Genomic DNA, 18,176 nt, shown 5'->3' on the forward strand with positions numbered 1-18,176 from the left:
TAGAACCTCAAGTCCTATATTGAAAAGATATGTCTTGTTCCTAATTTTAGTGTGATTACTTTGAGCGTCTCTCCATTTAGTTTGATCTTGGCTGTTGGCTTACTATATATTGGCTTTATTATGGTTAGGTATGTTTCTTGTATCCCTGCTCTCTCCAAGACCTTTATCATGAAGGGAAGTTGTATTTTATCAATGGATTTTTCAGCATCTAATGAGATAATCATGTTTATCCCCCCAGTTTGTTTATATGGTTGATTTCATTGACAGATTTCCATTTATTATACCTTCCCACATCTCTGGGTTAAAGCCAACTTGATCATAGTGAATGATTTTTCTGACGTGCTCTTGGATTTTGTTTACCAGTATTTTTGCATCAATGGCCGTGAGTGAGATTTGTCTGTAATTTTCTTTCTTATTAATGTTATTGTGTGGTTTGAGTATCAGGGAAATTGTAGCCTTATAAAAAGAGTTTGGCAATGTTCCTTCTGTTTCTATTGTTTTGTACTAAAATACAAAGCTTTGTATTAAAATAAATAAATAATAAAAAAAGAAATCTGATAGAATTCTGCACCGAAAACATCTGTTCCTGGGATTTCATTAGTTCGGAGTATTTTAATGATTGTTTCTACTTCTTTAGCATGTATATGTCTATTTAATTTTTGTATTTGCTCTTGATTTAATTTTTGTAAGTAATTTTTAGCCAGAAAATTATGCATTTTCTTTAAGTTTTCCAATTTTGTGGAGTAAAGGTTTCAAAGTATGACCTCATGATTCACAGGATTTTTTCCATATCTGTTGTTATGTCCCACTTTTCATTTCTGATTTTGCTAATTTGGACATTTTCTCTCTGCCTTTTGGTTAGTTTGTACAAAGGTTTATCTACTTCATTGATTTTCTCAAAAATGAACTCTTTGTCTCATTGATTCTTTATTTTGTTTCCTTAATTGGGGAAGAGTCAACTTCAAAGACTGCAGACAAGTCTTTGAAAATTGCTTTTTGCTTAATGATAAATGTATAAGGACCCAACCTATTGAAGGTGGTGTTTTCCCTGAGTAGATGGTCTTGTGTTGGAAAAGAAAGCAAACTGAGCAAGCAACTAGTAGATAACACTGTTCCATAATCTTTGCAGTTCCTGTTTTGATTTCCTTCAGGAATGGATTATTACCTGAAAATGTAAGATGAAGTAAACACTTTCTCTCACATTACTATTGTCCAGTATTTGGGACAGAACCAAAGGAGGAAAATAGCATAGTTATAATAGTTCAAAATAGCCCATCATCTACTAAATTTCAACTTTCACATCTTTTTTGTTGTTGTTTTGCAGCAACTGCCTAATACAATAATATACAATAATATATTATTGTGTATACAATATATACAATTATATACTATTGTTTAACATTCCGTTATAGTTTGAGCTAATCTTTTTAACTGCCTGACCTGTAAGATTATTTGGTATACCTGTAATATGCTTAATTTAATAATAATAAAAAACTTTTTTCATTTTCTTAGAGACATATGTTAGACCATTAACTGTCTTTATTTGTGCAGGTATACCAATGATGGCCATAACTTCTAACAATGTGTGATTACTTAATCAGTCTTTTCTGAGCTTAAAGTAGTTGCCCACTGATAACCTGAATAAGTGTCAAATGTGTGGTGTGTGTATTGTAATTTTCCAAATTCTGTAAAATGGAACACATCTATTTCCCAGATTTCATTACTTTGAGTACCCTTTGGATTAGTCCCTGCATGTAGCAGTGTTTGGTTATAGAAAGAGCAAGTAGGACTTCTCTTTATAATCTCCTTAGCTTGTTTCTATGTATTAGAAAACTCTTTCTTTAAACCTTTGATATTGACATAATGTTTCTTATCCAATTCTGAGGTCTTCAACACACTTCCAAGTAGGAATCGATCAATTTCTACATTACTTTGTGTTAGAGGACATGGAAGATCCATATGGTATTGGATGTGTGTTATATATATATGGGACAAAGCCTATGCCTACTCCTGATTATATCTTGAACCTGTATGAATAATGAAGTCAATTCCATATCATTTGGTATAAATTCACTTGTTTAAATATATGAAGCAAATCTTTCTGCATTTTATGAATCGGTAACTATAATAAGAGGTTCTTTACAATCTCTTAGTATCATGAGAATAACATAATTCTGCCTTCTGGACAAAATAACAAGGGCTTTGTTCCACCTTACTTAAATCTTCTGATTTGTAACCTGTCTTCCCTGATTTATTTGCATCAGTATAAAATGTACTGGCTCTAGTTATTGGAGCATCACATAAAATTCAGGGAAGAATCCAAGAAGTTCTCTTTATAACATTAAGTCTATTGCTTTTGGGATAATTGCTATTAATTTCTGCCAAAAAATAGCACAAGCTCTTTGTTATGGTTCATTTCATTGTCTTCCCATAACTTTTTTATTTCATCAGTGGTAAAAAGCACTATAATCTCTGTTGGGTTTATACTTGCTAATTGATGAAGTCTCAATTTAGCTTTTATAATTAATTCCACACAAGTTTTTAATTTTTTCAGATGTTAATTCTCTGGGACTATTCAAGTATTTATAACCATCTAAGGTTTTGTTTAGATGAATTATTAGATCAGCAAGTCATAGATTGTAAATGCCTCCTAACAGTCTTTAAAGTCATTAACAGTCTATAGCCCGTCTCTCCTAATTTGTGCCTTTCTAATTTTCAGTAAATATATTCTATTACCTAGGTAATTGACAGAATATCCTCTCTGTATTTTTTCAGGAGCAAACTGTAATCCAAATTTTGGCAAAACTTTCTTTACTTCTTTAAACGTTCTCTCTAAAGTATCTGTGTTTGAATAAGATAACAAAATGCCATCTATGTTATGGTAAAGTATAGATTTAGGGTATCTTTTATGTATTACTTCCAATGGCTCACTTACAAAGTATTGGCATAGGGTGGGACTATAGAGCATTTCCTGTGGAAGGAAGATGCACTGGTATCTTCTAGTAGGTTGAAAATTATTAGAAGTGAAGGCAAATTTTTCTCTATACTTTTTTTTGTAAAGATATAGTAAAGAAACAATCTTTCAAATCAATAACTATGAGGCACCATCCATTTGTTAATAGAGAAGGCAGAAAAATTTCAGATTGTAAATGGCCCATTGGTTGAATTACTTTTGATAGCTCTTAGATCTGTCACTATTCATTTACCAGATTTCTTTTTAACAACAAATACAGGAGAACTCCAAGGGCTGGTGGATAATTCAATATGGTGAGCATTGAGTTGCTTCTGTACCAGCTGTTCTAAAGCTTGCAATTTGTCTTCTGGTTATGGCCACTGTTTAACCCATATTGTTTTCTCAGTTAATCATTTTAAAGGTAGGGCTGTTGATACCTCTAAAGGTTTGCTAGTTGCTTTGTACAGCCTGAATGGCTGGTGACTTTTGAGTATAGTACCTTATAATATCTTCCCCAAAATTGTGAGTTTCTGGGACTGCAGGAAAGTTAATCAAGGTATTTCATTGCTTCAGCAGGTAATAAATCCTTAATTTCACTGCAATATTAGCCACATATGGCCTCAGCTTTCCTCTCTGTCCTAGCCCTATGCATTCAAGCCATCTCATGCTTTGTTTAACTTGAGGTAGGGTTTCAATTCCTAGTAATTGAATATTTGCCTCTTAAAGAGGCCAGTTTGGATTCCAATTTTCTGGAGTAATGATAATCATGTCCACACTCATGTCTATCAAACCCACAATTACAATGATATTCACAAATACAGAAGGGAATCCCACATCAATCTTCCTTAACCTTAGTGTTAGTATTGAAATATTCCTAAATTTACTATTCTCTTATACTACTAACCTATTTGATTAGTATTATACATTCAGTATATTCTTCATGTTGTTATGTTTTAGGTGATAATATTCTTTCTCTGTGGTGTCCCTCAGTTTTTCAGCTGTGCCATTACTCATTCTCCATGGACTCACGTATGTACTGAACAAAATATACAACACTCAGTTTTCTCTGAAGAATTTCCATCCTACCTCTACCAATAGAATTTCCAGCTTTCTCCTATCTTCAAACTAAAATAGTCAACAGCTTACCATTTATCATATTCTGTATGTATTCTCTCAAGCATTATTATAAAATTGTTTTCTTTTTGCTCTTGAAAGTACAATTAACATGCTCCCTTTCTCTCTCTCTCTCTCTCTCTCTCTCTCTCTCTCTCTCTCTGCAAAATTGATATTTCACATTTTTCTACCCAAAGAAAATGGAATTCCCTTGAATAGTTAAACACAGTTTAAAAGATCCTTTACAGTTTGGTGTCATCTAAGCAAAATGTCCCTTCACTTTATTGATATGGGATTCTCCTCTGTATACTGTGATTACAATTAATGAAAAAAAAAAACTGCCTTGGACCTATAGCCAGGCAAAACTTACTTATTCAGGGAAAAGTAAGCTGAATGATGGGAGAAAGGAGGTGTAATCAGAGAAAAGTCATGGAGCCCCCAGATACAGATGCAAGGAACTTTACCAGTAAGCCACAGCCATGTGATGATATACAGATTAATAGAAATGGGTTCAATTAAAATAAAAATTAGCAAATAAGAAGCTAGAGCTAAAGGGTCAAGAAGTGATAAATTTAATAAAGCTTCTTTGTGATTATTTCAGGTCTAAACTAACTGTGTGCCTGGGAACCAACAAGAGACCTCCTTATTAGACTTTATAATGAGCAGGGTCTTAAGTTTTTCCTTAGGTCTTTTTCAATGTCCAGTTTTCCTACAAATCATTTTTTTTCTTTTTGTTATCTTTTCAGATCAATCTAACTCAATATGCTCGATTTCAGCCCAAAAGGCTTTAAAATTCTTTTTAATTGATCTGTTCCTAAGAAATGTAACACTTAAACCATCTACAATTACAAAGTATTAGTAAGTAATTACTTCCTGAATTTCTTACAAATTTTAATGCTCCATAATAAAAAGATGATTTACTTAATTAGCTTAAACAAATTTCAGTTGCTTCAACTGATATGCCAAGTCCAACTGTTTTAAGGTTGAGTATTTCTCATATCTGATTCAGTTCTACCAAGAGCATTTGCCCAATTATGTTCAAACTTCTTCAGTTAATTTGCCATTTTCTCACCTATTTTCTTTTCTTTAGCATGCATCACTTTTTAAAAAACTGGTTGTTTTACTAGTTCGTGAGGTCTGTATTTTTTTTAGAAAATATCCCTCATTTCTCCCCCTTAACCCATGCAGCACTAGTACTAGTCACTGATTTGTTTACATAATATGATCCCCTAAATCTTGCTATTACAATTACTATGAATAATCATCTTTCACATCCGTGAATGGTAAGAGCACTAAATCAAAATTATTTTTAATTTAACTTAGATTGTTTTTACTTCTCTCATATCTTAAGTATTGAGGAACATCCAAACTTAAATGGAGTAAAATGACTTTATTAATGCATCCTGATCAACAGTGCAAAAGGTTTTTGTTGTTGTTGTTTACTTATTTGTTTGCTTTTTTCGCATAAGCAGTAACTTTTGCTTTTAAAACAATTTTACTTTGAATTCTAGTATAGTTTCATTTAAAATTTATCTCTATTTGTTCTATTGGATTTTTATATGTTTTCCAAGGAAACATCCATCTGAACACTGCCATTGTTGCTCTAGTGGTAAGTGCTCACTCATTCCTTCATTGAGTTATTTCTGTCTTAAAGACTCCCTGATTGCTTTCATTTCTCTTCATTTTGACCAAGTGACTTAAATCACACAAATTATCTTAAAGAGTCTTAAATGTCCTTGTAACATTTTATTGTTATTTTGAAGGAAATAAGTGTAAACTTCAAAACATTTTTTTCTGAGAGATAAAATACATTTGTTTATAGTTTACTTTATACTATTTATATTACTATAATAGTAATAGTAATATACCATATTACTATTTTGTTGATTATAATAAAACTAATGAATATCATTGTGCAATAGTATAATAGAAAATGGGATTTGGTGAATTATTGCTTCATTAATACTTTCTTGTTAATCATTATGAACCCCGAAATTTTAAATATTTACATTTTGTTAGAGAGGGTTTTACTGTGTAGATCCGAAAAGCCTGAAATCCACTATATATTCATATAAACACTGCCTGGCCCGTTAATTCTATCCTCTTATTGGCTAATTCTCACATCTTGATTAACCCATTTCTAAAAATCTGTGTAGCAACACGAGGTGGTGGCTTAGTACGAAAGATTCAGCATGTCTGATCTGGTGGCTGGCTCCATGGCATCTGACCAACTCTGCTTTCTCTCTCCCAGCATTCTGTTCTGTCTACTCCTCCTATCTAAATCCTGCCCTATCAAAAAGCCAAGGCAGTTTCTTTATTAACCAATGAGAGTAGCACATAGATACATGACCCTCCTCCATCAACTTTAAGATTATATTATATGTATAACACAAAAACCAAAGTAAATATTAAATAAAAACAGAATAATTATTACACTAAACAATAGTATAGATAAGCCACAACTAATTTAAAAAATATTCAAATATCTCATATTGAAATATGAAATGGTGAAATAGAAATGAAACAGAAAACAAAGCATACATAAGACAATGTAATATGTTGATATGTAAAATATTACAAAAATAAAACAACTGTTGGATGTTGTTGGCACCTGCCTTTAATCCTAGCACTTGGGAGGCAAAGAAGGGAATATGTTTGTGAGTTCAAGGCCAACCTGGTCTACAAAGTGAGTTGCAGGATAAGCTCCAAAGTTACAAGGAAATCCTGTCTCAAGAAACAAAACAGAAACATACCAATCATATATTACATGTAATAAATTTACATAACATCTAGTGAATTCAGACCCAGAGAAATGGCTTACCAATGAAGAATACATACTTTTCTTCCAGGGACTTAAGTCTGGATCTCAGCTCCCATGGTGAACAACTAACAAGAAACACTAAATTCAATTCCTGGGGACTCTTACATCCTTTTCTATCTCTCTTAGTATCCCCACATCCACTTTACACACATGGATACACCAGAAAGTTTTAGATAGTTTTTAAAAGAAACTCACTTGATTCTTACTGCATTGCACTACAGCTGAAATTTTTTTTAGTAGGACAGACATCTTTGTAACATTATTTCCTTTACTTTCCTTAGCCTGCAAACATGGGATAATATTTTATATTCTACACTAATAGTTTCAAATATTTTTACTTGGGAGGAAGGCGTGGGCTTCTTCAAATCTGTTTTGAACTTCTCTGTTGAATCTTTGCAGTAAATTGTACTAACTTCGAAACAAAAACAGGAGAGAGAGAATAGCGAAATAAAAAGTTGAAGTTAAAATGTAAAGCAATTGAAAGAATTGATTAACTTTTTTGATATCATAATAGGTATAATTCAGGACAATGACTAATATAGATAGAGAATGATTTTATGTAATTACAAATAATAACTTAAGAAACACATAGCATTTTTGTAAGAGCATGTTCCAAACTACACAGATAAAAACTTTTAAAAGATTTATGGAAAAGTCATATAATTGCACTAAAAATATTTAAATTCAAAGTCGATAAATGAAAATAATTAAGGGGCAGAAAATAATTAAATATAAAACAAAAATGTTTTTCACCAACAGAGTCTAATGATTATGTTTTTAATATGTCAAAGAACAGTAGAGGAATACAAAGGTTAATGGATACAAAATATGTGTCTAGATTTAGTAACATACACACAAAAGATTTCTCTGTATTTGGAAAAACGTGTCCACTAATCATTGTGAGTTAAATTAGAAGCAAGTAATCAAAATACAGTAGAAAGTTATTTAGATATTTGGAAAGTAAAGAAGAAAAGAACTTCTAAATAATCAGCACTCTATAGCAAAAATTTCTCGAGAAGTTATAAATTATTTAGGGAAAGATATAGTCAAGTAAAATATAATTCCAGCAGGTCTGGCAGGCACAATTGAACACAAGCTCCAGCCCATCTTGAATTACATAGTGAAAACATGTACCACACTAAATAACCAAAACAGTGGGAAAATAAAGCAAAATGAAATATAAATACATTTAATTGTGCTAAAGCAGAGTCTCCAAATATCAAAATATGTGGAGCTCGGTTCAGTATTACATTGTTCTATGTTTTTGTAATGGAAAAATTTCTCAAAAAAACTAAGATTTTATATTCATAAAAGGATAAAATTTATACAAATATACAGAAGAAAATAAAGAAAATTTCAGAAAACAATAACTATCTCAAGTCATACTGTAGTTATTAATATATAAAGCAACTTAGTCCTAAAGAATTACAAAAATGTTCAACTTGAACTAGGTTGAAAACAAATGATATGGAAATATTATTACTAGGAAAAAACAGAAGGTACAACATTTGTTTCAAGTAACAAATGGACGATAAATGCATTGGTAAAAAACTTGACTGAGATCATAAAAAAACTTTCAGTTAAAATATAACAGGATCCAGGTTGCAAAAAGACTCTACTTATTAATATCAGAAGTGTGCCCTATGAGAACAAATAGTGGAGAATATTTAATGGGGCTGTTTAATTTCCTTGATTTTAGTTTAGTAGGAAAATGGAGCATGGTTTCTTCATATGTTTCTTTCTTTGAATTTTAACTTTCAAAGCAATTAATCACTAAATATCTCCTTAGTAATACAAACTGCCAACAAATTTACATTTGCATTAGTTGCCAGTCTAGACATTGTTGGATCATTCAGTATTTAATCAAAATAGTGAAATTACACCAAGCACTACAGAATAATTTGTCTAAGACAGTGGTTCTCAACCTGTGGTCATGAATCCTTTGGGAGTTACATATCACATACCCTGCATATTATTTACATTAAAATGTATAATAGTAAAAATTAATAGTTTGAAGTAGCAAAAAAATAAAGGGTTTTGGAATTAGGAAGGCTGAGAACCACTAGTCTAATAAAATATTGGAACTTAATCTCATAAAAAGAAGATTATGGTATGGAATTTATATAGAAAGTATAATAGAAAAGTATCCTAATAGTCTTTACGCAACACTAAATGAAATAAAAGATGCATAAGAACTAAACTTGGAGGAAGACAGTCCCATTTGTCAGTAAGAAATCACAAAGTGAGTCAAGAGCCTGCAGGAGATTGGTGTAGGTGTTTCTGATTGTGTGTCTAAAGAGAATTTCACCTGGGAAATTCAATACTCTTCTGTGTACCCAAATGAAGAAGACAGGCAGTAACTGGACGTTCTTATTGGGCCTTTTTTTCCCATGGATCATTGTGAGGAGGACCATTCATAGCCTATGTCTACACACGTGCCTCTGTTTATAATTGCCAAGGACCCTAGATAGTAATTATTGTCCTCTCTTTTCTCTAAATTTCCTGGCTATAATTTATTTTACAAACTAAGTCTAACAATCACCAAGGAAGAATAATCTATAAAGTTTAATTTACCCCATTAAATCGACCCCGTTGAAAAATAACCATAAATACTATGAAGATTCCACATATAAATAATTCATTTGCCAGGCGATGATGGTGCACACCTTTAATTCCAGCCTTGGGAGGCAGAGGCAGGTGGATCTCTGTGAGTTCGAGGCCAGCCTGGTCTACAGAGCTAGTTCCAGGACAGGCTCCAAACCCACAGAGAAACCCTGTCTCAAAAAAAATAAAAACAACAACAACAACAAAATTCATTTGTGTGTGTGTGTGTTTGTGTGTGTAATATGTATGTACAACATGTGCAAGTGGAAGTTGGAACCCATTCTTACCAACACACATATGTGGAGATTATAGAACAACTTTTGGGAGCCAGTTCTGCCCTCCCACAAGGTGGATTCCAGGGCTAGAGTTCAGATTATCAAGCTCAGCAACAAGTATCTTTAAATGCAATTCACCTCACTAGTAATAATGCCACTACTTGTCTCACAAGGACCCATAAATGTAATATTTTGCATTATGAAGTTGCATATTAATAGAACAAGAAATACATCTTTCAGACACAGTGCCTAATAAATAAATGCCTAATTCACTGTGGGTATCTGAGGGAAATACGTGCCAATGTGCTCATCTATCTAACCATAGTTGTCTTTGGAAATTTAGCCATAGGAAATATGAGTACACTCAGTAAAGACTTGTTGTCTATATTGCATGGTGAAGCCTGTTTAGTCACCATGTGTATATGTGTGTGGTATCTCAATTCTACACACTGTTTCAGAACATGCGACAGGATAACATTCTATTTAACATTCTCTTTTGTTGAGAATTCTCTGTTCAGTTCCGTGCCCCATTTTTTAATTGGGTTAATTAGCATTTTAAAGTCTAGTTCCTTGAGTTCTTTATATATTTTGGAGATCAGACCTTTGTCTGTTGCAGGGTTGGTGATGATCTTCTCCCAGTCAGTAGGTTGCCTTTTTGTCTTAGTGACAGTGTCCTTTGCTTTACAGAAGCTTCTCAGATTCAGGAGGTCCCATTTATTAAATGTTTCCCTTAATGTCTGTGCTGCTGGGGTTATACATAGGAAGCGATCTCCTGTGCCCATCTATTGTAGTGTACTTCCCACTTTCTCTTCTATCAGGTTCAGTGTGTTCAGATTGATATTGATGTCTTTGATCCATTTGGACTTGAGTTTTGTGCATGGTGATAGATATGGGGCTATTTTAATTCTTCTACAGGTTGACATCCAGTTGTGCCAGCACCATCTGTTGAAGATGCTTTCTACAGAGAATTCTCAACAGAAGAATTTCAAATGGCAAAAAGACACTTAAGATCATGCTCTACCTCCTTAGCAATCAGGGAAATGCAAATCAAAACAACTTTGAGATATCATCTTACACCTGTCAGAATGGCTGAAATCAAAAACACAAATGATAGCCTTTGCTGGAGAGGTTGTGGAGGAAGGGGTACCCTCATCCATTGCTAGTGGGAATACAAATTTGTGCAACCACTTTGGAAATCAGTGTGGTGGTTTCTCAGGAAATTCGGGATCAACCTACCCCTGGACCCACCAATACCACTCTTGGGAATATACCCAAGAGATGCCCTATCATACAACAAAAGTATATGCTCAACTATGTTCATAGCAGCATTGTTTGTAATAGCCAGAACCTGGAAACAACCTAGATGTCCTTCAATAGAAGAATGGATGAAGAAAGTGTGGAATATATACACATTAGAGTACTACTCAGCGGTAAAAAACAATGACTTCTCAAATTTTGCATGCAAATGGATGGAAATAGAATACACTATCCTGAGTGAGGTATCCCAGACCCAAAAAGAGGAACATGAGATGTACTCACTCATAATTGGTTTCTAGCCACAAATAATGGTCATTGACTCTATAATCTGTGATCCTAAAGAAGCTAAATAAGAATGTGAACCCAATGAAAAACATATAGTTGTTATCCTGGGTTTGGGAAGTAGACAAGATTGCCGGGCAAAAAATTGGGAACTTGGTGGTGGGGTGGGACAGGGGTAAGGGGAGATGGGGAGAGAAAAGTAAGAAGGGGAGAATGGGGGGAACTTGGGGAAATGGGATGATTGGGAGAAAGGAAGGTTGGATAGAGGAGCAGGGAATCTCATAACTTAATTAAGAGAGCCATCTTAGGGTTGGCAAGAGACTTGAACCTAGAGGGGCTCCCAGGTGCCCAGGGCAATGTCCCCAGTTAGCTCCTTGGGCAGCTGAGGATAGGGAACCTGCAATGACCCTATCCTATAGCCATACTGATGAATATCTTGCATATCACCATAGAACCTTCATCTGGCGATGGATGGAGATAGAGACAGAGACCCACACTGGAGCATCGGACTGAGATCCCAAGGTCCCAATGAAGAGCAGAAGGAGGGAGAACATGAGCAAGGAAGTCAGGACCATGAGGGGTGCACCCACCCACGGAGACAGTGGGGCTGATCTAGTGGGAGCTCACCAAGGTCAGCTGGATTGGGACTGAAAAAGCATGGAATTAAACAGGACTCTTTGAACATGGCGGACAATGAGGGCTGATGAGAAGCCAAAGACTGTGGCACTGGGTTTTGGTCCTACTTCATGTTCTGGCTTTGTGGGAGCCTTACCAGTATGGATGTTCACCTTCCTAGAACTGGATGGAGGGGTGAGGACCTTGGGCTTTCCACAGGACAGGGAACCCTGACTGCTCTTTGGACTGGAGAGGGAGGGGGAGAGGAGTGGGGGGAGGAGGAGAAGAGTGGGAGGAGGGGGAGGGAAATGGGAGGCTGGGAGGAGGCGGGAATTTCTTTTTTTTTCTTTCAATAAAAATGTTAAAAAAAAAACATTCTCTTTATCACAAATTTTGTAGAGTTCTCTGCTATAGATAAAAATCCATGCTCCATGGTAGATCATTTTCCTTTTGATAAGATGCCATATAATCCATATATATTCACAAGATGATCAGAAACTTCCATGATTGAAATAGCAATTGCTCTTGTAGATATCAATAGTATTTAATTGTCAACAAAAGACATGTTGTATACCCTGGCTGTATCAAAAGAGTAATTGTTTTATCCTCAATATCAAAGATAAGGCAGATGATTTTAGTCTGACATTGAAATCATGCATTTCTCCCATTCATCCCATAGCCTTGATTCTTAGGATTTGCCTCAATATGTAATTGAAGGTAACTTGCTTCTGTATTCTTGTCTTACACAGAGTAGGCTGAGTGAGGAGAAATGGAAAGAAAGGCTAGGTCTTTTCAACACAAGGATAAAATGAGATACTTAGGCCAAATCTTGCTCTTCCATTTTTCAAAACCTATTGCATTGCTGGGTTTGTTGAAGTGAGGCTTTACCAGGGCAATTGTTTCCCCAGTTTATATAATTTATCTTTTTGAGGAGTGGGTAGAATTAGACTTAAGAGTGGGTAGGATTAGACTCCATATTAATGTTGCCTTTGAACTGAGTGTTTCTGTTTGAGAATGAATGAACCCATTAATTCAGGTCTCATGTATAATTTCTAGAGGCAAAAAAAAAAAAAACAAAACAAAACAATTTACATCCACCTCAGTCAATACACTTATGCTTTCTGTCTGGCAGTGGGTGAATTAAGGTCAGTAAACTTAACACTAACAAATCTTTTAAATAAAGTATTTGTTCATCTCAGTTCTCCATTTGCTGTTAACTTTTAATATATACTATCATTGTTGATTTACTCCTGTGTTCTTCAATACATTCAAATCATACAAGAACATATCTAGGTCTAAGTCCTTAACGTTTATGTCTGTTTTGTGAATTTATAAAGAAGCAAGAAGGAAAAATGTGTGATTAAATGTGACTCCACTTTTAGCACACATTAACTTGTTTAATCTTAGTAATAACACTGTAAAAGTAGTGAAGTAATTTTGTTATTCCTAAGTAGAGATAAGAAAATTAGCCTTAGAAGTCATTAGTCCATCTGCTAAAGTTTTCTGAACTCATTATTAGATGGAAAAATGGCTATTATATTAATCTCTTTGAAGTTGAAATCTTGAGTCATTAGCAGATACATAAAATATTTCATTAACTATTCAGATGACTGTATTTAAAGGACATTCGGTAAAGGTATAGAACATCTCAGCTTTCACAAAACATTTACATACTAAGAAATGAAGGTACATGATGTGGGAGTGTCATATATCAATCTGTTGATTTCATTGGTTAAGCAATAAAGAAACTGCTTGGCACTGATAGGTTAAAACATAGGGATGAGGAGTAAACAGAACAGAATGCTGGGAGGAAGAGGAAGTGAGCTTAGAGACACCATGCTCCCCTCTGCTGGGCAGATGCGATAGCTCTGCTCTCTGAGGCACATGCTATGAAGCTCTGACCCAGGATGGATGTAGGCTAGAATCTCCCTAGTAAGCCACCCCGTGGACTACATAGATTATTAGAAATGGGCTAGTCCAGCTGTGAGAGTTAGCCAAGAAGAGGCTAGATATAATGGGCCAAGCAGTGTTTAAAAGAATACAATTTGTGTGTTGTTATTTCGGGGCATAAGCTAGCCAGGCAGCTGGGGTGCTGGAGACGCAGTCCTGCCGCTCCTATTACTACAGATACAACTTTGTCTCATTAGTTGCTTTGTCAAAAATGACATTGTTCTTTAAAGCACGACCATGGAACCTTCAGTTCTTTATCAAGGAAAGAAGTTGGTTTTGGAGTCCAATCTGTTTGACTTAATACTCAGATTATGTATTACTGTGCTAAATGGACTGTGCATGCCTATAAAATGATGTACATATACTGAGCCTCAACATTGTAAAGTTATGACAGTACTAACAATCTTTTTAAATTAGGAATTCAGTTACTCAGATCTAGTGTCATTGGTTTAATCTGAAAATACTTACATTTTTATAAAGTTTTGGCAAAATTTCATATCAGATATAGTTTGTTAGACTTTTGAAGTCAATATATCATTGAATCTGTCAGTAGTCAGGTCACTTATTGATGAGTGGTGGATTATTAGCTATTTACTTATCTTATTTCCATGTATATGGTTGTGAAATAAGATCTAAAATATTCTTGTGTAAATTTTTGTGAGTATATATTCACATTTAATTTTATGTAAATATTTTATGAATTTTTACTGAATCAAAACACATATTTATTATAACTATTTATTGAAATATAACTATATATATATGTATACATATATATTTAGAGCAAGAGAAGAGAGAATGACTGACAGATTATAGATGTTGAGATAAAAGAGTACTTTTTATTTTGATTTGTTTCATTTTGTTATGAATAGGACTGAGCTGTATGATTCTCCCCAGAGTTTGTGACAGTTTCATTTTCATTCAGTTCTATGAGATTTGTGGTACTTTCTTTAAGCATGATTAATAAAAACTCAGGGTCAGAATTTGGGGTTCAACCTGAAGATCTGAAAGCATTACAGACTGCCACTGTCTCTTACCTTGATCTCAGTCTGAAATGGTGATCCTGTCTCCCGGAACCTCTGAATGAGACTGTCTAAGAGCAGTGTAAATCAATCTTATATTCCTCTCTATGGCTGTAGTTAAAGGTGTGCACCACTGGGATTAAAGGCATGCACCACCCAATTTCTATGGCAACTATTGTGGCTACTGGGTTTAAAGTTGTGACCTTATTCTGGTCTGTTAGTCTGAACAGTGAAACTGTTTTACTTTCAGGTCTTCAGGGAGTCTTTATTTCTTAAAATACAGTTGAAATGGCACTAAACTTTCTAATCAATAGTTTATTCTCCTGATGAGTTAACTTCATTTTTGCAAGAATCTCTTTTAAGGTTTTTAAAAGTCCCCAAGCATTTGTGATGTTTCTGTAAACATTTTTACATCTCTAAAAGTTCTTCATTTAAAAAATTCTTTATTTTTTTTAATTTTAATAGATAAATACTGATATATGCCCATTTTCTATTGGCTTTGAGGCTTTTATATGTACCCAAGTATGTCACTTCTCTAATACAACATGAAAAAAATATTTTTTATCCTTCGCAAAACATTAGGAAACTTTATCTAAAAAAATGATAATACAAATTAGAAATACATTCTCAGGACTGGCAATGTGCCCCATGATGCAAGAATGTGTAAAAGTCTTTAAATGAATTTTAATTCAGATTTCCAAGCCTATCTTTTCCTGAACCTTAATAACTTTATACATTAATTTACTTCATGTGCAGCAGGGCTAGCACTAGACGACCCCATAGTGTCAATACCATATTTGCCAGGCTATTGTTTTGATCTGTCACATATAACTGTATTTCAGGAGTTAGTCATTAGTCCTACAACCTACAGTCTTGACTGATTTAACATCAGATTCCATGTTTGACATCTCCTAAAGTCTCCCTCAAGATTTATAGGGCAACTCCTGAGCAGAAGTAGCAATGCTTTGGTCCAGGACTTTGTATTTTGGTAGTAGACAGGAAACTGGCTCCCATGTGGCCTCCAGCAAAACAGCTCTGCCTAGAGTATAAGCACAGGGGGAGACTTATAGATTTGTCCTTTTTACTCTTTTGTTTTATGTTATAGAATGTTTAAAGCTCCTCTACCTAATGTTCAGTTTACTAATGTTTTTACAATGGTACTTTTTCTATTTGCCTGAATTAAACCCTCTCTTGACATGGGCTTATGTATACCTGGAATACTTGAATTCAGTGTATATGCTATGAAGGCCTTTCATTTCTAAGCTTTCTGTCTCCACCTCCTGCGATATGGGATTTTAGTCATGTGCCACCAAATTCTTTGTTGGGGCCTGAAACCAGGGCTTATGTATGTCAGAAAAGTACCTGCCATGTTGTGTCACATCCTTAGTCTATTTTTATTTATTTTTTTACATTTTGACTATATTTTACTATCATAAAAAATGCTTAATGGCATTAAAGTATTATTTTTATTATATTTTTTTATTTAAGACAATTTAAATTTAAATATATTTTTACTATATTCTTTTCCTCCAGCAATTCTTTCACATACTTTACCCCTTCCTATTTAGCCAACTTCAACATATTTCTCAAATAAGTATTAAATAAAAATCCCTGAAACCAAGAAAACTAAATAAAACCATGCCCCCTAAAATGCTAAAGCCACACAAATATAAACTTGTGAATCCATTATATATTGATAAACAACTGAACATGAAGTCTGTCCTGGAGTGGTTGATATTGCTAGTGTTACTTAAGTGAGACAGTGAGACAACTGCTTTTACAGTGGTTAGTCTTATCATATCATCTAGATTTTCATTCATCTATCCATTTTTCATACATACTTAGAAACAATATTTTGACACATATCAGGAATCTCCAAGTCTTTTTCTAATCTTTCTGATACAAATAAGCATCTACTGGAACTTGCTAATAACTATGTTCATCATCTCTGATTCCACACAGTGCATATCATACTAACTGAAGCTTTATCAATCATTTTTTCCTCTCTATATAATTATATCACCTGTTATGTATCTTTTAGTCAAGATACATTAGAGTTGCATTAAAATGTTTGTGGAATATGAAATGTCCTTTCAAAGCAAACTGGTCATTAGCTCACCTTACTCATTCTCATCCTTCAAAGGTATCAAGTTTTCCTTTCTCATAATTCTAAATAATATTACAAATATACAATATTTGTCTTATAATTATATTTATAATTTTATTTTCGAGAATTTTATACATTTTGTACCTATCCCATACACCTCTTCCAACTCCTCAGACAGTTCCCTTACTATCCTCTCAACATCATGTCTGTGAGTATGAGTGTGTGTGTGTGTGTGTGTGTGTGTTTGTCTTGTATACACCCACGTATATATTCAATCTGTGTAGCCCATTATGGGATTCATCTCTTAATAACAACACATTCATTGATAATTGTAAAAAGAGACTATACTTTCATTTCCCAGCTGTTCTATCTTAAATAATCACATAAAAATTATATTCATCACAACACAGTTTGGCTGATGACTCAGTCATATTTCTAGCCAGCTCTTATATCTTAAATTAATCCATTTCTATTAATCTCTGTATCATCACTAGGCTGTACCTTACTGGTAAGTTTCAGGTGTCTTTTCCCTTTGGCATCTACATAACCCTTGTCTGTCCCCACCATCTTACTTTCAGCATTCAGTTTAGTTTTCCCACTTATATTTTATCCTGCCATGGGCCAGAGCAGTTCCTTTATTAACCGATGGGAATAAAACATATTCATAGAATACAGAAGGGCATCCCCCATCAAATTAATTCGTGGCTCTGTATATTAGATGCATTAAAACATGGACAAGAAACATAAAAGTTAAGCTAAGTAAACCATAAAGGAACCATAAAGGATGTAATTGCACCACATTGAAGATTAATGATCATTTTCTCATTATTTCAATGGATGAAGATACATATTAACCTTAAGGAAAGCACTTAATTTGTTCATACATGTAATAAATTTTAGGGTTTCTGATCACTTGTGTAGATTTTGTATTATTATTTAATATAAAGAGTGATCTTTCATAAATAGTAAAGACTCTAATGTTAGACTATGTCTATTCTCAAGTAATGTAAACAGAATAGTAAATTCCTTAAGCTCTTCAGGTAGTAATTTTACTTTATGAAGAAAAATAAGTCTGAGATTTCTTGTAGAAATAATACTTTAGGGATATTATTGGCAAAACTAATATTTCATGGATGCCATCAAAAGCAATCCTTGTTCATAAGAAATAAAGCAGCAA

This window comes from Microtus oregoni, unplaced genomic scaffold, assembly GCF_018167655.1.
Source record: "Microtus oregoni isolate MIOR12 unplaced genomic scaffold, Mior012 000013F_ref0000133, whole genome shotgun sequence".
NCBI lineage: Eukaryota > Metazoa > Chordata > Mammalia > Rodentia > Cricetidae > Microtus > Microtus oregoni.